The sequence below is a fragment of the Schistocerca cancellata genome, chromosome 1, assembly GCF_023864275.1.
Source record: "Schistocerca cancellata isolate TAMUIC-IGC-003103 chromosome 1, iqSchCanc2.1, whole genome shotgun sequence".
NCBI classification, from domain to species: Eukaryota; Metazoa; Arthropoda; class Insecta; order Orthoptera; family Acrididae; genus Schistocerca; species Schistocerca cancellata.
This window is the reverse complement of record NC_064626.1, coordinates 119,267,413-119,295,369: the sequence shown is the minus strand read 5'-3', so window position 1 is coordinate 119,295,369 and position 27,957 is coordinate 119,267,413.

Sequence of the window (27,957 nt, the reverse complement as noted above, 5' to 3'; positions counted from 1 at the left end):
GTAAGAAATTTTGTGAATTTTTGTGTCATTTCCTTACAGCGGACGACTCCAGAAGATATTTATTCCTGAAAGTTTTTCAGGCATTTCTCTTTAGAACGTTAGGAGCGTCTGTCTGACTTCTGTAGTAGTGTGGGGGTGGAAATTGCATCTTGCAGGAGCCACAGGGTAAAGCGTACATCTCAGATTAATCCGTAGTGCAGAACGACTGAATAGCACCCACACGCTCACACATTTTATAGCACTTTGTAAGTGATCAAAAATTTTTGTGGCAGCAGAGTGAACCTCTTTTTGTGCTAAAGACAACCTTAACGTGGAGTAATGAATGTTATGTTTCCTTCTAGTGTTCTAATTATGTACATCATTGTTCTTTTTGAACTGTAGTGGACTGTTTACCACAAACTTCATGAGGGAACGAATGTACTGTGAAGCAGTAGTCAGAATGCCCAACTCCTTAATCAGATGTCTACAAGATGATCGTGGGGGAGCGCCACATATTATTCTTACAGCAAGTTTTCTCCGCAATGAAAATCTTCTTTCTTAAAGATGAGTTACCTCAGAATATTATTCGATATGGCATTATTGAATGAAAATATGCAAAATGTGTCAACTTACAGACTTTGCTCTCTTCAATATTTGCAAACGATTCTAAGTGCAATTGTGACCGAACTAAGTTGCTTTACCGATTCCAAAATGTGTTTTTTCCCATTTAAATTCTCATTAATTTGGACCGCTAAGAATTGTGAAGTTCCCACCATATTTATTGTTTCCTCACCATGTGTTACACTTACATTGGTGTAGTACCTCTAGATGTGCAGAACTGAATGTGTTGTGTCTTTTTAAAATTAAGGATGAGGTCATTCACAGAAAACTAGTCAATGACACTTTTAAGAACGTTGTTTACATTTTTTTCTGTTTCTGTACGTGCGCTTGGGTTGATTACAATGTTAGAGTGATCTGCAAAAAGAACTAATTCTTCTTGTTATAATATATTAAACGGAAGATCGTTGACATATGAAGAGCTAAGACTAAACCTTGGGGAATCCCACACATGGTTTCTCCCCAGTCAGAATTATGTCACTGGACTATATTGCAAGAATTAGTGAGAATGAATTACTAGAATGAATGTTACAAACACCTTTCACCTCTAAACTCAGCACAGCTGCTGCGTACGAAAACAGAGGATGGACAGACAGGGCTTCTGAGTGGTATCTGATTGCCGATGGCCATGACAAATGAATTACTAACACTACAATCCCACAGTATGCACATATTATACCCTGGTGCTCTGAAAACAGTCCTTAAGGGTGTTGTATTTTTTCTTGACGAAGTCTTTATTATTCTAGGCAGCTGTTTGTAAGGGTTAAATATCTACAGTGGTTCTCTGCAAAACACTGTGAAGTGCGTGGCAGAGGGTATTTCCCGTTGTACCAGTTTTAATGCTTGTTCCCGTCCCATTCACATTTGGAGTGTATGAATGGTTGCTTAGACGGTTCTTTGCTCGCTGCAGCTAGCCTAGTCTGTCCTTCACGGTCCCTATGGGAATAATACATAAAGAGTTTTAGAATATTCCTGTTAGCCCCACTTAACGCTTGTTCTTGAAACATTGTAACTAGGCTTTCCCGGGATAGTTGGCAACTGTTTTAAAGCATTTACCAGTTCAGCTTTACAGCATTACCGAAACGTCCTCCAATAGGTCAAAAAAACTTGCATCCATTCGCGTTGCTCTTATTTGCATACATTCAATGTTCCTTTTTAGTCCTATTTGGTAGGGTCCTACGTAGTTGAGCAACAATCTCGGATGGGTGTCAGATTCTACATAGGTCACGCGAAAGAATTTTCTCCCATTCTAGCAGCAGTTTATCGTACACCGCTGGAGCAAGGAAGGGTACCTAGTGACTGGGATAAAGCTCAGGTCATTCCCGTTTTCAAGAAAGGTCGTAAGACAGATGCACATAATTATAGGCCTATATCGTTGACGTCAGCCTGTTGTACAATTATAGGACATGTCTTATGCTCAAGACTTACGACATTTTTGAAGAATGAAAATCTCTCTATAAAAATTAACGTGGGTTCCGCAAACAGAGATCTTGCGAAGCTCAACTCTCTCTGCTCCTCCATGAGATCTATAGCGCTGTAGACAACGGCGCTTAGATTCATGCCGCTTTCCTTGACTTCAGGAAGGCATTTGACACCGTCCCGCACTGTCGATTAGTGATGAGTTTACGGAGTATTGGACCATATTTGCGACTGTATGCAACACTTTCTTGCTGACAGAAGTCTACACGTCGTTCTTAACGGAACAAAATCGACAGATGTAAAGGTAATTTCTGAAGTACCCCAAGGAAGTGTGATAGGACAATTACTGTTTACAGTGTATATAAACGACCTGGTAGAAAGCGTCGGAAGCTCTTTAAGGTTGTTCGCGGATGATGCGGTTGTCTATAGAACTATAAGAAAATAGCGATGGTTCAAATGGCTCTGAGCACTATGGGACTTAACATCTATGGTCATCAGTCCCCTAGAACTTAGAACTACCTAAACCTAACTAACCTAAGGACACCACACAACACCCAGCCATCACGAGGCAGAGAAAATCCCTGACCCCGCCGAGAATCGAACCCGGGAACCCGGGCGCGGGAAGCGAAAACGCTACCGCACGACCACGAGCTGCGGACGAAAAATAGCGATGTCAGAAGGCAGTGTCGATTTGCAGAATGAACTGCAGAGGACTGATGAATGGTAAAGGCTCTGGCAGTTGACCCGGGACTCAAACAAACGTAATATATGCTGTATACATAGGAAAACAAATCCACTACCGTAAAACTACGCTATCGATGACAAATTGCTGGAAACAGTATGTAGTGCAAAATATCTATGATAACTACCTTGAGCGACCTTAAGTGGAATTACCACATAAAACGAATAGTAGGAGAAGCAGATGCCAGAGTGATATTCATAGGGATAATCATAAGGAAATGTAGGTCATCGACGAAGGAAATGGTTTACAAGGCGCTTGTGCGACCGATTCTTGAGTGTTGCTCATCAATCTGGGATTATTACAGGTAGGACTGATAGAAGAGATGTAGAAGGTCCAGCAAAGGGTGGTGCTTTTGCCACGGGATGGTTTAGTCGGCGTGAGAGCTTTACGGAGATACTCAACAAACTCCAGTGGTAGATGTTACAAGAGAGCCGTTGTGTATCACGGAGACATTTGCTATTGAAATTTCGAGAGAGTACTTTCGAGAAAGAGTAGGACAACGTATTACTTCCTCCCACACATATCTCGTAAAATGACCGCGACAAGAAAATTCGAAAAAATAGAGGCAATACAGAAGTTTACCGACAACCATTCTCCCCAAGCGCTATTTGTTAGTGGAACAGGGAAGGAGGGCTCAGTTAATTGTACGAGAAGCACCCTCCACCACCCTAGATTGTAAGCAATCTCCTTTGTAGCTTGATTGCATTTTCCTAGTATCCAAGGAAAAAACCGAAGTCTGCCATCTGTTTCACCTACGAGTGAACCTGTCCGATCGTTCCATTTCATTTACGTACAAATTGTTACGTCCAGGTTTTTGTATGAGCTGACTGACTCCGACTGTCACTCATCGGTGTTTTCGTTTTGTAAAGTGCATAATTTTACATTTCTGTTCATTTCATGCAAGCTGCCATTCTTTGCTCCATTTTGAAATCTTATCAAGATGTGACTGAATATTTGTGCAGCTTTTTCAGACAGTAATTCATTACAGACTACTGCATCATCTGCGAAAGGTCTCACACTACTATTACTATTGTCTGCAAGGTCATTAATATACAACATGAACAGCAAGTGCCCCAACAGACTTCCCTGGGGCACGCATCTGGTTACTTCTACATCCGTTGATGACTTTCGCATCCAAATAACATGTTGCTTCCACCTTATCAAGAAATCTTCAGCCTACTCACAAATTTCACTTGATGTTTCATATGATGGTACTTTAGATAATAAGCGTATGTGTCGCACTGACGAAAATGTTTTTCGGAAAGTCAAGAAATACAGCATCCATCTGACTACCTTAACCTACAGGCGTTCTGGATGAGATGCGTTATTTGGATTTCGCATGACCCACGTTTCCGGAATCCATGCTGGTTGGCATTCAGTTTACGATACCTCACTATGTTTGAGCCAGGCGTACATACTAACATTCGACAACAGACAGATGTCAAATATGCGAGACGTTTTCGTAATTCACTTCTGCTGTTTTTCGTGTATGTGTTTCTGTATGTGTGTATGTGAGATGAGTATTCTGACTTCATCCCAGACCAGCACTTACACTTGCACCCTCTGTCCTCAGATTAGGGATGTATTCCAGTCTCTGTCTTACCCTACAGTTTTTACACTCTACACCTTCCTCTAGTATCATAGAAATTATTCCCTGATATCCTAACAGACGTCCTATCATCTTGTCCATTCTTCTTGTTAGTGATTTCCATATATTTCTTTCTTCAATGATACTGCGGAGAGCTCCCTCATTCCCTACGTTACCAATCCACCTATTTTTCAACATTCTTCTGTAGCACCTCACGTCAAATTTTTCGATTCTCTTCAGTTCCGGTTTTCCCGATGGCCATGTTTGGCTCCCGTACAATGCTGTGCTTCAAACGTACAATTCTCAGAAATTTCTTCCTGAAATTCAGGTCTGTGTTTGATACTAGTAGACTTCTCATGACCAAGAATGCCCTTTTTCCTGTTCTGCTCTGCTTTTTATATCCTTTATATGTTACTTTGCTTCCAAGGCAGAGGAATTCCTTAACTTCGACTACTTCGTGTTACCCAATTTTTATGTGAAGTTTATCTCTAGTCGTATTTCTGCTACTCCTCATTACTTTCGTCTTTTTCGGTTTATTCTTAATCCACATTCCGTACGCATCACATTGTTCATTCCATTCAGCATGCCCTCACGCAATCTTATCGTTGATATCCTTTCACACTGAATTCTAATCTCAACCTCGAAGCTTACTTTTATTTGCGTCATTGCTTCTTTCATGTATAGATTGAACAGTAGGGGCGAAATACTACATGTGTGTCTTACATCCTTCTGCTATCGTTTGTGTAGACCTGTGCTTTCTTCCAACTACTGAGGACCGTATTTTGCACGAGGGATCTATGGTCCACTCAGGTGACAAACGCGGTATGTTACCTCCTAATCTCGTGTCTGGCCTCTTTTTCCACGACGCATTACGGCAGCTCAACGTGGCACGGGCTCGACAAGTCGCTGGAAGTACACTGCAGAAATATGGAGCCATGCTGTCTCTATAGCAGTCCATAATTGCGGAATTTTTGCCGCTGCAGGACTCTGTGCACGAACTGACCTCTCCGTTATTAATGTTCGATGCGATTCATGTCGGGCGGGCTAATCATTCGCTCGAATTGTCCAGAATATTCTTCAAACCAATCACGAACAACTGTGACCCAGTGACACGGCGCATACTCCTCCAGAAAACTTCCGTCGTTGTTAGGGAACATGAAGTCCATGAATGGCTGATAACTGTCTCCAAAGAGCCGAACATAATCATTTCTAGTCAAAGACCGGTTCACCAGAGGCCGCGGTCTATTCCATGTAAACACAGCCCACGCCATTGTGAATCCATCACCAGCTTCCACAGTGCCTTCTTGACAAACTGGGTCCGTGGCTTCGTGGCGCCTGCGTCACACTCGAACTCTGCCATCGTCCCATATCAATTGCAATCGTGACTCATCTGAGCAGGCCTCGGTTCTGCAGTCGTCTGCGGTCCAACCCATATGGTCACGAGCCCAGAAGAGACTCTGAAGGCGATGACGTACTGTCAGCAAAGACAATCGCGTGGGTCGTCTGCGGTGATAGCCCATTAACGGTAAATATCGCCGCACCGTCGTAAAAAAAAAACGTTCGTCATGCGTCGCACATTGATTTCTACAGTTATTTCACGCTGTGTTGCTTCTCTGTTAGCACTGACAACTCTTAGCGAACGACGCTGCTCTCGGTCGTTGCGTGAAGGCCATCGGCCACTCTGATGTCCACGGTGACAGGTGACGACTGATATCTGGTACTCTCAGCACACTCTTGACACGTGGATCTCGGAATATTGAATTCTCTAAGTATTCCCGAAATGGAATTTCCCATGCATCTATCTCCAACTACACTACTGGCCATTAAAATTGCTACACCAAGAAGAAATGCAGATGATAAACGGGTATTCATTGGACAAATATATTATACTAGAACTGACGTGTGGTTACATTTTCACGCAATTTGGGTTCATAGATCCTCAGAAATCAGTACCCAGAACAACCACCTCTGGCCGTAATAACGGCCTTGATACGCCTGGGCATTGAGTCAAACAGAGCTTGTATGGCGTGTACAGGTACAGCTGCCCATGCAGCTTCAACGCAATACCACAGTTCATCAAGAGTAGTGACTGGCGTATTGTGACGAGCCAGTTGCTCGGCCACCATTGACCAGACGTTTTCAGTTGGTGAGAGATCTGAAGAATATGCTGGCCAGGGCAGCAGTCGAACATTTTTTGTAAACAGAAAGGCCCGTACAGGACCTGCAACATGCGGTCGTGCATTATCCTGCTGAAATGTAGGGTTTCGCAGGGATCGAATGAAGGGTAGAGCTACGGGTCGTAAAACATCTGAAATGTAACGTCCACTGTTCAAAGTGCCGTGAATGCGAACAAGAGGTGATCGAGACGTGTAACGAATGGCACCCCATACCATCACGCCGGGTGATAAGCCAGTACGGCGATGACGACTACACGCTTCCAATGTGCGTTCACCGCGATGTCACCAAACACGGATGCGACCATCATGATGCTGTAAACAGAACAGTCCGAAAAAATGACGTTTTGCCATTCGTGCACCCACGTTCGTCGTTGAGTACACCAGCGCCGGCGCTCCTGTTTGTGATGCAGCGTCAAGGGTAACCGCAGCCATGGTCTTCGAGCTGATAGTCCATGCTGCTGCAAACGTCGTCGAAGTGTTCGTGCAGATGGTTGTTGTCTTGCAAACGTCCCCATCTGCAAACGTCCCCATCTGCACGATCCGTTACAGCCATGCGGATAAGATGCCTGTCATCTCGACTGCTAGTGATGCGACGCCGTTGGGATCCAGCACGGCGTTCCGTATTACCCTCCTGAACCCATCGATTTCATATTCTGCTGACAGTCATTGGATCTCGATCAACGCGAGCAACAATGTCGCGATACGATAAACCGCAATCGCGATAGGCTACAATCCGACCTTTATCAAAGTCGGAAACGTGATGGTACGCATTTCTCCTCCTTACACGAGGCATCAGAACAACATTTCATCTGGAAACGCCGGTCAACTGCTGTTTGTGTATGAGAAATCGGTTGGAAAATTTCCTCATGTCAACACGTTGTAGGTGTCGTCACCGGCGCCAACCTTGTGAAAAGCTAATCATTTGCATATCACAGCATCTTCTTCCTGTCGGTTAAATTTCGGGTCTGTAGCACGTCATCTTCGTGGTGTAGCAATTTTAATGGCCAGTATTGTACCATTCTGCATTCAAAGGCTGTTAATTCCTGTCGTGGTGAGGCCATAACCAAGTCAGAGACTTTTCACATGAACCACCTGAGTAGAAATGACAGTTCCGCCAACGCACTGCCTCTTTATACTTTGAGTACGCGATACTAGCGCCATGTACACTCCTGGAAATTGAAATAAGAACACCGTGAATTCATTGTCCCAGGAAGGGGAAACTTTATTGACACATTCCTGGGGTCAGATACATCACATGATCACACTGACAGAACCACAGGCACATAGACACAGGCAACAGAGCATGCACAATGTCGGCACTAGTACAGTGTATATCCACCTTTCGCAGCAATGCAGGCTGCTATTCTCCCATGGAGACGATCGTAGAGATGCTGGATGTAGTCCTGTGGAACGGCTTGCCATGCCATTTCCACCTGGCGCCTCAGTTGGACCAGCGTTCGTGCTGGACGTGCAGACCGCGTGAGACGACGCTTCATCCAGTCCCAAACATGCTCAATGGGGGACAGATCCGGAGATCTTGCTGGCCAGGGTAGTTGACTTACACCTTCTAGAGCACGTTGGGTGGCACGGGATACATGCAGACGTGCATTGTCCTGTTGGAACAGCAAGTTCCCTTGCCGGTCTAGGAATGGTAGAACGATGGGTTCGATGACGGTTTGGATGTACCGTGCACTATTCAGTGTCCCCTCGACGATCACCAGTGGTGTACGGCCAGTGTAGGAGATCGCTCCCCACACCATGATGCCGGGTGTTGGCCCTGTGTGCCTTGGTCGTATGCAGTCCTGATTGTGGCGCTCACCTGCACGGCGCCAAACACGCATACGACCATCATTGGCACCAAGGCAGAAGCGACTCTCATCGCTGAAGACGACACGTCTCCATTCGTCCCTCCATTCACGCCTGTCGCGACACCACTGGAGGCGGGCTGCACGATGTTGGGGCGTGAGCGGAAGACGGCCTAACGGTGTGCGGGACCGTAGCCCAGCTTCATGGAGACGGTTGCGAATGGTCCTCGCCAATACCCCAGGAGCAACAGTGTCCCTAATTTGCTGGGAAGTGGCGGTGCGGTCCCCTACGGCACTGCGTAGGATCCTACGGTCTTGGCGTGCATCCGTGCGTCGCTGCGGTCCGGTCCCAGGTCGACGGGCACGTGCACATTCCGCCGACCACTGGCGACAACATCGATGTACTGTGGAGACCTCACGCCCCACGTGTTGAGCAATTCGGCGGTACGTCCACCCGACCTCCCGCATGCCCACTATACGCCCTCGCTCAAAGTCCGTCAACTGCACATACGGTTCACGTCCACGCTGTCGCGGCATGCTACCAGTGTTAAAGACTGCGATGGAGCTCCGTATGCCACGGCATACTGGCTGACACTGACGGCGGCAGTGCACAAATGCTGCGCAGCTAGCGCCATTCGACGGCCAACACCGCGGTTCCTGGTGTGTCCGCTGTGCCGTGCGTGTGATCATTGCTTGTACAGCCCTCTCGCAGTGTCCGGAGCAAGTATGGTGGGTCTGACACACCGGTGTCAATGTGTTCTTTTTTCCATTTCCAGGAGTGTATATACGGGCATATCTCTATCCCACGACTTTTTCTCAGCTCAGTGTCTTTTATGGTCACAACACTGAACGTCCGACAGCTCGCATACTTACGGGCACGTGCCTCCTCCGGCAGTGTGACGGTAGTGCTCTCTTGTGGAGACGGTGAACCGTGAACGCCGTAAGGTGGTCACACGAGGTGTTCTGTGGCGCAGCCCTCAGCAGCCGCAAGGCGCGAGAGCCACGCCGAGTCGTCCTCGGTGGCGGTCTCTTCCGCGAGAGGCCGCAGTCGGCCTCATTAGCGACGCCCGGGCTCTGCTCGAGTGGCGCCCGCAGCACGTGTGGACTCTTCGCCTCCCTCCGCGCCTGCCCGCTTCCTTAACGAACGGCCACGCTGGGACTCTGTGGTCAACTGTCTTCAAAAGCAACTACAAGGGGCTTTCTTTTACTGTCTAAATTAACTGCATACGGGTGACACTTCATAAATAACGCACAGGTTGGTATTACTGTGTATAGTTTGATGCAGTAACAATTAAAATTACGTCAGATGTAGTTGGGAGCTTGAGGAAGAAGCGCGTGTTTTTATTTTTACGCTGTGTACTCTAACATTAAACTGGCGCGAGGTAGAAACGGACCCTGTAGGCCTCTCAGGTAGTATGACCGTTGAAGACCGGAGCTCGTACATCACGATCGAAACTTTAAACGGCAAAATCTGACAGAAATCGACAGTGCGTAAAGTGAAGTTTGTGGTGAGCTTACAGTGGTAGAACAGTTTCACGTTGGATTAATAGTCCTCAAGGTGGTCGTTTGAGCGTAGATGATAATCCGAGACCCGCAGGGCCAGAAACGTCGACAGACGAACGAAGTGTGGCAGGTGCTCTTGAAGAAGATCGCACCATCAGTATTCCGTATTCAGATAAATGATTTGAGAAGAGAAACATTTCTACGAGATGGATCCCACGCTGTTTGACTGCTGAAGAGAAGCAGAAACTCCAGAACATTGCAACCCTATTCAGACAACGATTCGACCGTGAAGGTCAAGACTTCTTGTGTCGAGTTGTCGCTATTGATGAAATGTGGATTAGAAACTTTGAACCGGAGTTGAAATACCAGTCCAATGAGTGAAGAACTTCAGATTCTCCACGTCCAAAGAAAAATTTCGACGCGCTCATTCAAAGCTCAAGTAAATGGTGATTTTTGCTTATGATCATCAAGGCGTCATCATTACAGATAGAGTCCCATATGGAACAAGGCTCACAGCAGTGTATTACCGTAAGTTCATGCAAAACCTGTGCAGAAAAATCCACAAAACCCGACCTCATCTGCTCGAGGCTGTGCCACTCTTTCCCCACGACAATGCTCGCCCGCATATCAGCAATGTTGTAGCAAATAAACTGCCCGAATGCGGATGGAAAGAGTTGCCGCATCCTCCCTACAGCCAACGCATGAGTCCACTAGACTTCGACTTGTTCCTGAAGTTGAAATAACCCATGCGTGAAGGTCAGTTATCTTTCTCTGGGAGAGTTTTCTATCACCGTTACCTGAGCAATTCGACAGATGAACAGAAATGTTATCCTGGGTGGAATAATAGAGCTTCTGAGACGTTGACATTCAGTCATGGAGAAGAAGGGAGGCTATACTGAAGGACTGTAAATAGAATTTGAAAAAAAAGTTAAACGTGTAAGTAATAAACTTAGTGTGCATTATTTATGAAATGCCCTTCAAATACGTGTGTTCCTTGACGTTCGGAAGGCATTCTATCTTATAAAAAAAGCATCTGGAAAAGACATCAGTCAAGATAAAAACTCCCAACATCATTCAGAGGCTGCGTTGCACAATCTGGGGGTTTTTAACGGAGACTTTGCGTACCTTTTTGGGGTGCGGGGACGGGAAGGGGGCTCGTAATTTTTAATGGAGACTTTTCGTGCGTCGGCTCTTGGACACTTACATTTTTTCCCCGGAGTACGGTATTGTGCTTGAGTGTGGAGTTATATCAGTCATTCCAGCCTCATCGATGCGCAACTCAGCAACACGATGCGCATGATTACTGGTACAGTCAGATCAACTGTCTACTGGTTGCCGTTATAAAGCAATGTCTATCCAGCGCAGATCCGCAGAACTGAAACTCTGCTTAGAGATTACCACAGTATATACGGCGGCGCAGTTAAAAACAGCCCGCCTCCCTTTTGCATGCGAATGCAATATTTCAAGTTCTGAAATTAAATAAACGCCTACAACAATGAAGTTTTATGCAATAATCGATTGTTAGCGTTCTTCTGTCAGCATTGCACTTTATTTCATCAGTGAAATTTGCGGCCTGTAAGATTACTTTCTCGATAGAAGAAAAAATTGAAATTGAGGAAGCATTTGCGAAAACGGGTTCGATTAAGGAAACTCGCGAAATTTTCGAGGTTTTCCGGAGAGAGGACTATAAGCAAAGAGAGCATATACAGAGTCTGCATAAAAACAGGGGCATCTACAGATCTGTGCAAAATGTAAAACAAGGAATTCCTTCAGTTCACACACCAGATGTTACTGCAGACATTCGCCGCAGAACTATTTAGGGCCGAAAGAAGGCTACACGTAAATTGGTTCAAAAGGCGCTTATAAGTAGAAGGAGTTGCCACCGGGTATTGAAAAGTCTTAATTTGAAGCCATATCGTATGACGGTGGTGCAGCAGTTACGGGAGGATGACAGTCAGAAACGTGTAGATAACTGCACGTAGCTTTTGAATAACATCAACGATGGTTTGTTAGAGCTTTTCCATTACAGTACGAGTGAAGAAGCATGGTTTCAGCTTTGCGGTCATGTGAATTCACAGAACACGAGGTACTGGGCAACGGAGAACCCTAACATTGCGTGTCAGCAACCAATACACGACGAAAAAATCGTCGTTGGTTGCGGTGGAACAGGAACGCGCAACATTGGACCGATATTTTTTGACGTTACCCCCAACACGGTTACATATATGGAAATTTTCGATACATTTTGTGCTTAACTCACTGAATATGAAAGACAACACTGCTTCTTCCAGCAAGATGGGGGCAGCATGTCACACGTCTATCGTGTCCCTGGAACGAATCCATGATGTCTTCACTGAGGAACGAACTCTCAGCAAACACGTTCGCCGGGTCTAACAGCATGTGATTTTTTCCTGTGGGGTCACTTGAAGAGCAAGGTCCGCGAAACAAATCCATACACAATATAGGAACTCAAAGACAACATCAGCCGTGAAGCTACCGCCGTCGATATCCGATCTTTACGCAGGGTGTATCTGAATATGCTTAGACGTGCACAGCTGTGTACTGGTGTTGCAGGGGAGCACTTTCAGCATGTTCTATAATCGTATTTTTCACTTTAAATAAATGGTAAGTCCGTTTCAGCTCATCGTTTCTGTAATTTCATTCCATTTCCTTCATACTTACGCGGACTACTTTTATCCGCGCCACCCGTTAACGAAGAAACAGGCTTCGTTGGAGATGGTTGGTTTGGGGGATAAAGGGACCAAACTACAGGGCCATCAGTCCCTTGTTCCAGACGCAAACAAGGCTCAGGGTAAAACAACTCCCAAAGTTTCGTTGGAGTCACCCGCTACTACTGTACGATGAACAGCTGGCGACGAGTAACACAAAAGTGGGGAGATTCTGGAACAAGAACTGGCACCACATCGGAAATTACTAAGAATGAGAACGGTTCGAGAAATATAACTGTGTCGAACTTGACCGGAAACTCTGGCACAAATCAAATAGCATCGGCGCTGGATATGTTCTAACTAACTCTATGAATAGATTGTATGCAGTTAAACGCTCGTAATTCCGTCTGCCTGTGAAAATCTCATAATGTCAGTAACCAATAATTCTAGTAACAAAGAAAGATTTGAAAGTGCATAGATTTCTCTAATTTATCAGTTATTAGGCTATGCTATATACGAGAGTAATCCCAAAAGTAAGGTCTCCTATTTTTTTATAAGTACATAGACCTGTTTATTTATACAATGGTTTACATTAGTTTACAGCTTGAACATTTAGCTATTTTTCGACATAATCACCATTTCTGTCGATGCATTTTTGTAGACGTTGTGGTAGTTTTTGTATGCCCAAGTCATACCAGCTCGCCGCCAGCTCCGCGGCTTTGGCGAAGAAGGATGCCGCCACTGGCGTGGCTGCTGCTTTGACTCAGGTGTAAAGTGGTACGCTCAGGTTTCGTCACCCGTGACAATTGAATTCAGAAAGTTGTCCTATTCGGCTGCAAGGTGGTGAAGAAATGCGCGGAAAGCATCAACCCGTTGCCGCATGTGGTCCTCAGTCAGCATGCGTGGCACCCATCTTGCACACACCTTCCGGTAGTTCAATGTTTCCGTTAAAATTCTGTGAGCGGTGCTTCGCGAAACCTCAGGAGCCAACGTGCAGAGATCATCCAGGGTGATCCGCCGATCTTCACGCATGCTTTGCTCAACCTTCAACACTGTCTCCTCAGAAACTGATGGTCTCCCGCTCCTTTGTTCGTCGTGAATTTCGGTCCGACCAGCTGCAAACTCTCTACACCACTTACGAACATTTTTGACATCCATGGACGACTGACCGTACACTTCCGTCACTTGGCGATGGATTTCAATCTGCGCAGTGCCCTTTGCGTTCAAAAACCGAATTCGCACTTGACGGTAACATCCAACGGGAGCTCCATTCCCAACGGCTTCCAAGCCAAGACTGAGCGCCTCAACGCGGCGTGCGCATGTTTACATAGAGCGCGTGAAGCACTCTTCACAACAGTGTGACCAACTGCCATACAAACAGAGTTCTATACTTATAAAAAAAAATAAGAGACCTTACTTTTGAGATTGCCCTCGTAGTTACACATGTAGGAACTTTATTTGTATCACTGTACATTGTTTTGTAAGAGACCGATTTTGCTTCTCGTTAAAAAGAATGTAACATACAGACTTACGAGATTTTCATTGTCTACCATCGAAATGTGGTATTGTGGAGGCTCCGAGTTGTGCCTGTGGTGCACACTGAAACACTGTCAGACATGTAAGAGAGGAGTGCGTCCTACGGCGCTGTAAGGCCACATGTAATGATCTCATGAATGCCAATGTCACAGCGGTAGTATGGATTAGAATCTAGATATTTATATTTAGTCAATTTATTTTTGTTTTATTCAATGACGTTCTTTACATTACTGCATGTAAGTGCAACACGAATGATGATGATCCGGAAGGCATTCGATCCAGCACTGTCGCTTAAGCCGTACTCACACGCCACGTGTTTCTAATGGCGAAGCACTCCAGACGTGGTGTCCGTCGTGGTTTCCGCACGCTCTGGAACTGCCTGCTACATCTCAGGGAAGGTGCTCCACGTCGTGGTTTACGGCCTCAGCGCTCTCCGCCGGCAGTTCTCGGCTGCAGCTGTAGCGCAAATCACGCAGTTTCTTTGCAAAAACCTGGACAGGTGCGAACAGGACTCGCGCATCGAATGAATGCAAACAGTTCATCCGTCCCATGAATCGAGAATCTCGAGGACTTTTGCCCGTTATCGATAACGACACTGGCAAAATATCGGCCCCACGAGTTCCAAGACTTTCGAAGAAGACGAAAAAAATATTTATTTCGTGTGATATATTCACAGATTAACAATTCTCTGATATTGTTTCTTGGCGAATATCATGATTCTATGTCTACAGGAAGTACCCTCTACTTTTTGATGAGTGAATTTTAGAGCATCAAAATATGTGACCTAAATGGCCGTATCTTTTGAATTTATTGACTTTTAAGCTTAAATTTGAAATTCCGCCAAAGGAGAGTAGACCTTAGTATATGACATAAACTCGAACTTGATACGTTTACCTGTACCTGAGAAAGAGGCATCTTAACAAACGGACGGACAGACAGACAGTTGGATAACAAATAAGAAAAAACATTATTTTGTCCTATGATATAATTATACATTGACAATTTTCAAATCTTTTTCCTTTACTTTTACTGTGCAACCCTGCTCCCTGACATCTTTCATTATTCCAGGTCAGTGGGAAGTACCCTATAGCTTTTCATGTGTAAATTTGCGAGTATCAAAATATGTGACATAAATGGCCGTATCTTTTGTCTGCATTAACTCAGACGATCAAATTTTTTTACACCGTCAGGGGACAGTAGACCTTAGTATGGGACATATAGTTTAGCTTGATGTATGCACCCGTTCTTTAGAAAAGGGTCTTAACAGACGGACGGACAGACAACAGTCGCACAATACATGAATAAGAAAATTTTTTCATATTATGCGAATTAACACTTTCCAGATTTTTTTTCCTTTGGTAGCACCGTAAAAACTCGCTTATTACCAAATTTCATGATTCTGTTTCAAGGGAAAGTACCCTATAGGTTTTGATGAGAGGGTTTGCGAGTGTTAAAATATATGGCTTAACTGGACCAATCGTAAACAATAGAGAGGATCAGATTAATGTTTAACGTCCCGTCGACAATGAGGTTATTAGAGACGGAGCGCAAGCTCGGATAGGGGAAGGCCGGGGAAGGAAACCGGCTGAGCCCTTTCAAAGCAACCATTCCTGCATTTGCCTTGAGCGATCTAGGGAAATCACGGAAAACCTAAATCAGGGTGGCGGGACGCAGTTTTGAACCGTCGTACTCCGGATGCGAGTGCAGCATGCTAATCACTGCGCCACATCTCTCGGTCCCGAAAGAAAGGCTTGCCGCCAAAAGTTACTGACGCCACCAGTACGTCTCTGACGTCACAGTCTAATTGCGAATCATGGCGCTTATTTTTAGCGCGCGCGAGAAATCATTTGGTGTGGGAACGCAATTTTTCAAAAAATAAAAAAATTCACCGGCAGGATCGCTGCAGACTACCAGACATCCAGCAGAGCGAGACTATCTCAGATTTAGAGGAGAACACTTTACTATGTTAGCGGATCCGCTTCTCTCGACCCTTGGCCATCCGGCTCGCAGATACCTGCAGATTCCAAAACAATTATTCTTCCGACTGTGAAAATTTTAATGCCACCGGCACGTCATGCCAGAAGGCCAGAAAGCCGTAAGTCACTTCGGCGAGCATCAGCGAAGATACTGCGGGCTGTGTTATAACCAGCAGGCCATTGCTGGTCGCTTAGCGACTGCCCTTACACTAACTCCCGTAACGTGGAAGCAGACACAAGCCCCCACGCGCTCTCTACCATTCTACCTGCAGCTAGCTGCTTCCGCCTTCCCTGAATTCGAAAAATTGAAAAACTTCGTGTTCTAGGTACACAGCGTCGTTCTGCGATTTTACCATGTGAAGACGATCTATCTGGTTTCGACCTTCTACTCACGGACATAACGCGGGCTCGCTGCAGCCGCAAGGACATTCGAGAGACGCTCTTGAAGACCACGCCCTTTCCCCAGCACTGCAGCGCTCTCGCACTGAGGTCAATATAGAGTCGAGGATACAAGGACTCTGCCCCAGTTAGAGACCTCAGCTACAGCAATCAGCAGCGTTTAGGACAAACGAGCAGTTAAAGTTTAACGAACTTGTAGTGTTCTTAACGTTTAACATTGTACCTCAAGAGAGTAACTTGTTAATTAGTGCATCAAGTGACGCTTTGCTGGTCCATGTCAGTTTTAAATTATCCAGTACTCCGGTGGCAAGGAAATCTGTTGAAGTTAAGTAAATCTTTTATTAATTCATGTAATAAAGTGAACTAACATTTCATGTGTTCCAAGTTGATGTGCCACTTCACCAGTCAGTTACAGAACCCCTAGTTGTGTCCAGACGAAAGTTGTTTCGCCTGATCACAGCTATCATTGTTGAAATTCCTGTAACTGTTCCAACATGTCCAGGTAAACTGTCGCCGCGGTGGTAGACTTATTGAAAAAGAACGGTCCAATACATCTATTCTGTATTAAGCCACACCACACATTCGCTTTTGATCTGCCTCTTACCAGCTGTACCACCGTATGTGCTATGTCCAACCCTAGATCCGGACATTATGGCTGTTTTCTTTTCCAGAGACGTGAAGCGGCGCTTCATCGAAGAAAGAAACAAACTTTATTAAAGTAGTTTGCATTGATTCGTTCCAGCCTGTTCCTAGCAAACTTGGCTTGTCTGGCCGTATAATCTGACTGCAAAGCTTGCAGGATTAGCACTTTGTTTGTATGGGAATGCAGCCGTTGGTGTAAAATCTTCTCAGATATGCCTCCTTCTCTGGGAACACAACACGTCGATTTCCGCAGGTTTGGTTAAAATGAAATAAGCACGTATCAAGAGTGGCTTCACTAGTTCTAAGCCTACTGTTTCTTGCCTTTTCACCAACACTGCCAGTTTCTTTAAACTTTTCCTACCATCCTCTGAGGCTCTTCACACACACACACACACAAAAAAAATGTTCAAATGTCTGTGAAATCTTATGGGACTTAACTGCTTAGGCCATCAGTCCCTAAACTTACACACTACTTAACCTAAATTATCCTAATGACAAACACACACACCCAAGCCCGAGGAAGGACTCGAACCTCCGCCGGGATCAGCTGCACAGTCCATGACTGCAGCGCCTTAGACCGCTCGGTTTCTCCACATCTGGCGGATCTCTACCATAGGCATTTCGGAACTATTGCTGAAGGCGACCGTGCTTCATGAACGGCAAAATACAATGCCCTTTCTAAAATTACCCATCTCCATGAGTGGACCAGCTGTTGTGAAGGTAATGGTTATCTTTATTTAGCATACAACACACGATAGCGAGGAATGTGATCCACAACTAAGCGTTTGAGGAGCCACGCTCCCATCGCGTGGCTATCTACGTTCAGTCCTTGACGAACACGCACCTAAAACACACAAAGTACTCGTAAATGTAAAAAGATAATAAAAATATACAGAAATGGAGTCCACGTCTTACTTTAAACTCGACATCAACTGATTGTCTGCTGCCCTTCTCTACGTTACCCACCATTCACTGGAGAATGAGGTGCTGCATATTTTAAATTAAGACGCCTGTCTGTGTATTTTCATTATGTTTTTATATTTACGACTTGTTCGTGCTTTTAATGTGCTTGTTTATCAAGACAGCCAGATGATGGAAGCTTGAGTTCTGAAACGGGGTAGCAGTGGCTTATGTTCCTTACATTTGTGTGTTGTATGCTAAATAATGATTACGGGATTGCGCTTTCTCCTGCATAGACGCCCTTGTACGTTACCTGTAACAAGAGAGCGAGAAAAAAAATCAGATGCTTTCAGAGCACATATACAAGTGTATCAGTACAAATTTCGTAAGTGCAGTTACTATTTGAAAAAGTAGAAAAACCGCACCTACCATTTCCAACGAACCTGATCACCATATCTAGCATAGTTTCTTGGTGATAAGATTTTGTAATCAAAGACAGACATCACGTTCGTACTGTATTATAGGAAAATAATGAATACAAATTTAGTTTATGGAACAGACAGTGCAAAATAGAACAGGTAAAAGTAATTTGGCAACTGGAACAGATACGGGCCTATCACTATAGTTAGTTCAAAAATGGTTCAAATGGCTCTGAGCACTAAGGGACTCAAGTGCTGAGGTCATTAGTTTCCTAGAACTTAGAACTAGTTAAACCTAACGAACCTAAGGACATCACACACATCCACGCCCGAGGCAGGATTCGAACCTGCGACAGTAGCGGTCTCGCGGTTCCAGACTGCAGCGCCAGAACCGCGCGGCCACTTCGGCCGGCCACTATAGTTAGTTTTTATCTTCTAAGCATTAAAAAAGATCCATTAGAGACCAGAAACTACATCATTGGTTCAACCCAGACGAAGCTACATGGAAGGAATGTAAATATGCGACCTCTATAGCAACACATCGACGTTCTAGGTTCGACTATTATCTGCTGCGGATGTTTAGACGCTATTGCATAATCTGAGACAACGTCGATGATTAGTTCACATTAGTTACGAGTCATTACGAGTTAGGTATTCCCTTGATTTCCCTCAACTACGAGGGCTGTTTAGAAAGTAAGCTCCGATTGATCGCGAAATGGGAACCACAGTTAAAATTAGAAATGTTTTATTTTTAACAGTTAGCTACACCATCCAGCTACTTCTCTACGTAGTTGCCGTTCTGACTAAGACATTTGTCGTAGCGTTGTACCAACTTTCCAATACCCTCATCATAAAAGACAGCCGCCAGTGCTTTCCGCCAATTCTCTACGCTCGTTTTCTGTGCCAAAATGTTGTATTCATAGCCAGCGGTTCATGTGAGCAGAAATGAAACGCAGGGGGAGTCAATTACGGGCTGTATTGTGGGTAGTCAAACATTTCCAATTGAAAACGATGCAGGAGCATCTTCATTGCCCCTTCAGAATGCGGCTGAGAATATTGCCTTGTAGAAGAAACTGCACGACAGTTATGTAATGTTGGCTGTATAGCTTCAGGCGAAATTTCTCACCAGGTCCTCGTACTTGGCGGGAGACACTATTCTCTAGCCAACTTTACGCGATCACTGTGAGCTCAGAAATGAGAGGAGTGACGTGATGCTATCTAGGGTCATACTAGAGACACTGCCCAACACATCTGTGCAAAGCTTTATCGGATTATCATAGTCGTTTCCATTTCGCGATCAATCGGAGCTTACTTTCTGAACAGCCCTCGTATTTAGTGTGAACGCTGGGGTAGCTTCATTGGAAGGAACCCAGCCGATTTCTTTCCCATTCTTCTCCAACTTAAACTGCTTGCGTTATGGCTTCGTAATCAATGAAACGTTAAACCTTTGTCATCCTTCCTTTTTCGTGACCTTTGATGGCACGTAACTTTCTCTCCCGTACGCGTACGCGAGCAATGTTCAGCTCTCTCTCCTGTTCTGTCTGTTGTAACTCAAGCTGTGTTGAATATAGGTTAGCGACGTCAGCAAGCATGTAATTAGACCACAATTAATGCACGTCGCTTTTCATTCTGACAGATCTGAAAGCCGAAAATTCTTGTACAACAGTGTTTATTTATCTGATGAACAGACGGAGACGAATTATGTAGTTTTCGATGCTCGTGTTTTCTATACATGGGTGACTGCTTTACTGCTCTTCTCAAGTTAATGAATAAGGTGCCACGACGGACGACCCTTTCCCTTATATCAGTCATCGAAGTTGTTCCTCTATAGCTGTGGGCACGTGAGTTCCGATTTAACATTGAACCACTATTATTCGTTCCAATAGCTCCTTGTTACCGTAAAAATGAAAGATCATTACTTTCAGAAACAGGAAGTCACTTCTAATTCGGCCTTGTATATGACATGTGGCTCTGGAATATCTCCAGCATTGCAAACGTTGGGCACGTATGAGGTAACTTCTGTGCTTCACGCATTCCTCTCACGTGTCGCTGGGCAACGTCACGTATATCATGCAACAAATGTGAGTGTGGCGGATGACAAGGAAGCAGAGACATTCACCACGGACAGAGACGATATTTATCACGTACTTGCCCTTTGTGGGCGCAGTGAAGTGTTGGGCCATCCTTCACCAACATGTACAGTACTATATTTATCGCATAAGCGTCGGTAGTGAATGGCGCAAAGAGCTGTAACGTTCTTCACTGGTAACACTGGAAGCATTCTTTGCACGCGCCTTCCAAAACCAGTCCCCAGCGCCGTTCAAGAAGCACACCGACGTGGAAAACTGAATAGCGAAAGTAACTTTCGCGTGACGTGTCATGACGGACGAGGAACGTAGCTCGACGAAACTTGGAGCATGCATAGGAATGATAGCTACCGTGTTACACAGAAGAAAATTGAAAGAGATACGCGCTGAGACGAACAGAAATGACACTTTCATTCAAAGACAATAATTACATTGAAGTCACCGTTATTCATAATGGTGCCTTAGACATTACAAAAGGCGGGACATGGTTCTTAACAGGGTTTGTGATCACCACGGTCGGCAAAGCGTGCTCTGCAATGTGCTCCCATGAGCCGGCCGCGGTGGCCGTGCGGTTCTAGGCGCTCAGTCCGGAACCGCGTGACTGCTACGGTCGCAGGTTCGAATCCTGCCTCGGGCATGGATGTGTGTGATGTCCTTAGGTTAGTTAGGTTTAAGTAGTTCTAAGTTCTAGGGGACTGATGACCACAGATGTTAAGTCCCATAGTACTCAAAGCCATTTGAACCATTTTTTGTGCTCCCATGCTGGCCACAAGGCTGGTAACGACTTCTTGTGTTACGGAGTTCCATTCCTCCACTAGCGCGGTTGGCAACTGTTGGATGGTCGATGGTGCGTGTAAACACTGCAGTACGTCTCCCCAACGCATCCCACACGTGCTCGATGCGATTTAAGTCGGTTTAAGAAAGGAAAACGAGCAGGTCAGTCCATTCGCCAAATATCCTTTCTTTCCAAGAGTTCCTCCACCTGCGCTGTACGATGCGGTCGCCAAATGCCATGCATAAAAACAGGGTGTATACATGGACAAGGAAAAAAAATCCCGGATTTTTCCCGGATTTCCCGGTTAAAAATACACTTTCTCCCGGGTGAAAATGCACTTTTTCCGTGTTAAGTGACAGTATACTCTTCCTCAGCACTGTAAAACTCATCAATCCTTTAAACGTTTATGCTTTTATATACCGACGTAGAATTTCCCGGCTCTTTAGAAAACAAAACTCGGGGGGAGAGGGGGGGGGCGTTTTGAAAGACCTTTGATGTGCAGCAAGATTTACGCTGCATATTTTCGAATTACGAAGGTATAAATTTGAATTCCGCCAAACAACGCATGTTACTTTCCGAAGCATTGAAATCGAAATTATGATGGGCTTTTGTAAGCCAGTCATAGCTCGTCACGTGATCTCGCCAGCTGATGACAGCATAGTACACGTGATATAGTCAGCCAATAGCAAGATCACTCTTCAGTAGCGTGAACACACAAATAAGAAAAGACAATGGTTTAAATTAATATATGTAGCATTCATATATAATATTGGTCTCTAAGATTAACAAGCTGGAAGAAAAGTTAAGCTTCCACGTATAATGTTGATCTTTTTTTGCGCATGTTACACTTTAAGATACATCACGCAAATGTGCCAGTAAAAATTTTAATAACGACGTAAATGTCTGATCTTCTGGGCTCGAAATTCTTCTAAATGGTCGTCCTCAAAGAGTTTATTTTTAAATCAGAGTCAAACGCTTTGTGATTAAAGAAATTCATCATACATTCTCGCTAATAGTTCATCTAGCGCAAAGGGAAATTTGCTTTGAATGTTACGCTTTTCAAACCACCGTTCGCATTATTTTCCGGCGACCTGTTAGAAATAGGTTCGTTTTAGCAGTTGCAAGAGAGCGCCAGGTAACAGGCGTCACCGCGCTTGCGCAGCTACAGGGTGTCCAGAAAAGGGCTCCCTGATTTCAAAATTAAATATCTCGAAAGCAAAGATCGATAGACGAATGCAGTGAACGGTATGTTTATTGTGAAAGCTGTAAGAAGTTTATACAGCAGTTTGAAATAATAGTTACAAAAGCTGCTAACAGATGGCGCTATACGCTGTACAGCTCATATCAGCATACATAAGTGAAATAATCGTATGAAAACGATCTTTGCAAACAATCACATCACAATGTTTTCAAAATGTTCACCATTGGCACTACAGAGGTGGCGCAAACGAAGAATGAAATTCGCCATCACATTTCGTAGTGTCTCAACCAAAATGGATTCACATGCCACAGAGATCGCCGATTCAAGCTCGTCCGGCGTGGCGGGATGCTTCGGATAGACCATGTCTTTCACTGTGCCCCACAAAAAAAGTCACAGGGAGTCAAATCCGGCGAATATGGAGTCCAATCCATGCCTGCACCAGTAAGTTTGGGATATTCCAAAGCAATGACTCGATTCCCGAAGTATTCCTCAAGAAAGCGAAACAGTTGTTCGGTCTGATGTGGTCGGGCTCCATCTGGCATAAACCATTCAGTACCTGGTCGATCCTCTAACGCTTGCTGTGTGGCGACAAATTGTTCCAAAATTGCAACGTAACGTGCACCAGTGACCGTTTCTCGAATGAAAAAAGGGCCAATATGCCTCTGCTGCATACTGCAGCCCACACAGTAACTTTAGGACAATACAGGGGTTTCGCTTCACACCAATATGGCTTTTCGGAACCCCAAAATCGCCAGTTCTGCTTATTCACGTATCCATTCAGGTGGAAGTGTGCTTCATCTGTTAACCAGACGCAGCCAACATCAAATCCTTCACTATCAATCATTGTGAGCATCTGATTATCAAAGGCAACCCTTTGTTGCACAGCTCGTACGGGTATGGCCTGGCGCGTTTGAATTTTGAATGGAAACATGTGTAGGCTCTTTCTCAGTATTTTCTACGTGCTGGAACGCTTCAAATCAGTCTCAGATGCAATTCTACGGACGGATGACATTGGATTTCGCTGAATAATTCCAGAAACTGTGGCGATATTTTCAGGCGTAACTGCGGTTTGCTTGCAGCCAACGTGCCCCACTAGATCATCAGTTACGCTGCCTGTTCGTTGAAATTTTGCGAAGAGCGTACGAATGGTTTCCGCATCGGGTCCTTTTGGAACATTAAATCGTGCTTGAAAACTTCGCCTTATTGCCGTAGGACTCTCTTCTAACCTGTGGTACTCTAGCACCAGAAAAACGCGTTGTTCAATGGAGTACATGGTTTTAATCTCTTCCTTCGGTACGCTAACCTCCTTTCACGTTTCAATAGTGGCACTGATCGCTCTGGGCTTCGGATCACTATTTATACTAGGCATTACATATGGCGATTACAGCGCCATCTGTTAGCAGCTTTTGTAACTATTATTTCAAACTGCTGTATAAACTTCTTACAGCTTTCACAATAAACATACCGTTTACTGCATTCCTGTATCGATCTTTGTTTTCGAGATATTTAATTTTGAAATCAGGGAGTCCTTTTCTGGACACCCTGTACGATGACGCAGGAAGCCCATATATACGTTCATACGTGTAAAACATCAAAAGATCTTACATTATGTCATAAAAGAAACAAGACATCAGAGGATACTTCAAAAGCGTCGGAATTTCGTGAACCATACTAAAATGCATAATTCGGCTTAAAATGCACACTCGTATGTAAATTTTCTTGGAGTACCAGTACCGTATTATCTCATGTTTGGTTCTTTATTATGGCATAATGCCATACGTGCACTTGAAATGCAGCGAACAGTTTAAACTAGCCAATAGTGTGAAATTAAATACTTCGTTTCAAATAAATTGTCTGCCTCAGCAGAAAAGATTAATGAAAGCCAAATCTCTTTAGCAAACCGGCAAAAATAACTTCATTGTTCCGTAAGGTGATTAATGCTTGACTGTCAGAAAGGTGGAAATAATATCTGAAACTAATAACAATTTTGGCCTTCCGTAATTATTCGAACGTATGTTAATTCATTTGATAGCTCCCGGCCACAAAAATCCTTTTTGTTATCATTTAACGTGAGAGCAACAAACTAAGAGGAAAGAACAAAATCACTGAACGTAAACACAGGTCACGTGGAGACGACCCAGCTCCCCACCACAACTCAGACTGCTCTGTTCATCAGCCCCGGATTTACTATTATTTCCGAACCGGGGCAATATTAAGTAGTGGCGCCTAGCCACACTTCTGTAACCAGAAGCGGGAGAAGATACTATTCATACGCGACTCAACTGCGCATGCGCAAGAGCCCTCCCGCAACTGCTCAAACAAATCTAATTTAAACAGTTGTCACGTCACGATCATCGGAGGCAATTTGTTGTTATGAAGCATTGCAGTGTTCCTAAAGCCTTTGACACACTTTGCTGTCGGCAGACGCTTGTATGAGCACTATTTTGTTCTTGTATATGGCGCGTTTCCTTGGCAACTTAAGTTTTATTTTCTTTCTTTTTTTCTCTCGTTCATGTTTTGTTGCTGCAGTCTTATTCTGCAGTAGCGGGATACAGTAACATCCCTTGTTAGAGTATTGGTTCTTACCAGTAAATATCACAAAAATTTAACGGAAAACTAAAACAATAAAAAATTCCCGGATTTCTAAACAATTCCCGGGTTTTTCCCTATTTTCTCCCGGATGAAAAAATTACCGGGTTTTTCCCTGATCTCCCGGTTGTCCCGGATCGTATACACCCTGAAAAATGAAGTCAGGGCCGAATGCAATCCTAAAAAGACGCACATGAGGGAGGAGTACAGTGTCAAAATAACGTTGACCAGTGAGTGTTCTGTATTATAAGATCAGGAGGTCATTACGCTAGTAGAACATCACGAGCATGCCTTCCTACACCATAGCGATTGGACCGATCGTGTTGGACAAGTTCCTGGGCGCATTACGTGTTCCCACCCCTCACCATGTGAGGGCACGTCCAGAATCACTACTCACACTGGATCTGCTTTCCTGCGAGAAGAGCACGTGGCCTCACTCCTCGTTGGTCCAGTCCCTACGCTCCTGGCACCGTCGCCGCCGATGAGCGGGTGCCATCGGAACAGGACGTACTGGTCGTTGGGAAAAGAGACCGCCCCGTCTCCCCGTGCCACTGAGGAGAGTGAAATTGCGTGCCTTGCAGTCCTATTAAATATGGTTGCAGCTGAACCCTCTGTTTGACGTGAGACCCTTTCTTGCCAGCTGCACAGTGTAGCGAACGTCTGAAGCTGTAGCTGAACGTGGTCGACCATCTCATCTCCTTCGGGCGACAGTGTCAGTGGTTCGGAACGCTCACCAAGCACGTGAAACAATGCCGTGAGAAATACAAAACCCCTGAGCTACGCTTGTTACACTTCGTCCTCCTTCCAGTTTCCCGATGATTGTTCTGCATCCACAGTCCACCATACGGTGCGTGGCGGAGCGTACCTCGTACCACTCCCAGACAGAACGAGGGAAAAATGACTGCCTATATGCCTCTGTACGAGCCCTAATCTCTCTTATCTTATCTTTGTGGTCTTCCCGCGAAATATAAGTTGGCGGCAGTAAAATTGTACTGCAGTCAGCCTCAAATGCTGGTTCTCTAAATTTCCTCAGTAGCGACTCACGAAAAGAACGCCTCCTTTCCTCTAGAGACTCCCACCCGAGTTCCTGCAGCATTTCCGTAACACTCGCGTGATGATCAAACCTACCAGTAAGAAATCTAGCAGCCCGTCTCTGAATTGCTTCTATGTCCTCCCTCAATCCGACCTGATAGGGATCCCAAACGCTCGATCAGTACTCAAGAATAGGTCGTATTAGTGTTTTATAAGCGGTCTCCTTTACAGATGAACCACATCTTCCCAGAATTCTTCGAAGACGACTATCCGCCTTCCCCACAACTGCCATTACATGCTTGTCCCACTTCATATCGCTCTGCAATGTTACGCCCAAATATTTAATCGACGTGTTTAAAATTTGCCCATAATTCTTCCACGTTCATCGTACCGGAAGTAAATGAAGTCGATTCATTTACTAAGTGGGATGCTAACAACTGCTTATCTGCTCTTTCTAGTAAGAATGCACTCCTAGCCTTGTTGACCGATTTTTTAACTTTCCTCTTGTGAAGTCAACCACATGTTGCCTCGGTGCCATTGAAGAACACAACCACAGTGCATCGTAACTGTTCGCCGACTGACGCACACTGTCTCTTCTCGTTCCTTTAACTGCCTCGTGTTGCTGGTCAGCCCCTCCATGCATTCCCATCGAGTTGTTTATGTGTTACGTTACTTAATCTGTCTCGTCCTTAAGTTCTGCCGAACAGGTATGTACAGAGAGACAGAGACCTGGCTGGCAGTCAGCGAGGAAACTGCTGAAAGTCTCTTTTTCCTGTCTGTCGTTTCGTCACCCCAACTAAACGATTGTCTCTACTGATACATGACCAGATGCCATTGTTGCGCACCAGCAGCGGCCACCGCAGTTGTGGCAGCCGTGTGCTGGACATCAAGTAACGTTTCTTGAGTCGCAGAAGGCAGGCACGTGTTAACTCCACACTTGGAAAGCATTCGAGACAGACCTCGCTGCTGCTTCTCAGGTAACCAACAAAATTTATGAAATTCTCAGAGTTTACACACTGCCTGCTTTGTAAAGGCTTCGTAGCGAACATGGGCGATACCGTATGAAGCAGTTGCTCTCTTTACTATAGCAGTTTCTCGTTTCATGATTTTCCTCGAATGTGTTGCTGTTATTTACAGCTAACAATCGTGAACGGGAATTCGCGTCTTCAGACACACAATGTAAGCAAAGTACTCGCACCGCTCATTAAAAGGGCTCTGTGCCACTTCGTGCTATGGATACGATATACCGATTGCTTCGTTCTTATACGCTAACCAGCAGTGAACAAATTCCTTGCGACAAATAAATAGTGAAACTTACATACAACGGTTTGTAGAGAGTTAGACGTTTCTGAAGATGATGACTCGAAGTGTGTTATTCAACTATACATTTGAAACCGCTTCCGACAGTTAATTACTTACTTGAATGTTCCATGGATCGTGATTGCCGTCTCTGGCTATAATATGACTGGACGGAGGATTTATAGGTGGGGACGACACAATGTGTTATCATCGATGGAGAGTCTTCGATATATGTAGAAGTAACATCGGTGTGGCCCAAGGATATATATTAATATATTCTATATTGTGTGTTGTGGTCTTCAGTCCTGAGACTGGTTTGATGCTGCTCTCCATGCTACTCTATCCTGTGCAAGCTTCTTCATCTCCCAGTACCTACTGCAACCTACATCCTTCTGAATCTGCTTAGTGTATTCATCTCTTGGTCTCCCCCTACGATTTTTACCCTCCACGCTGCCCTCCAATACTAAATTGGTGATCCCTTGATGCCTCAGAACATGTCCTACCAACCGATCCCTTCTTCTAGTCAAGTTGTGCCACAAACTTCTCTTCTCCCCAATCCTATTCAATACTTCCTCATTAGTTACGTGATCTGCCCATCTAAT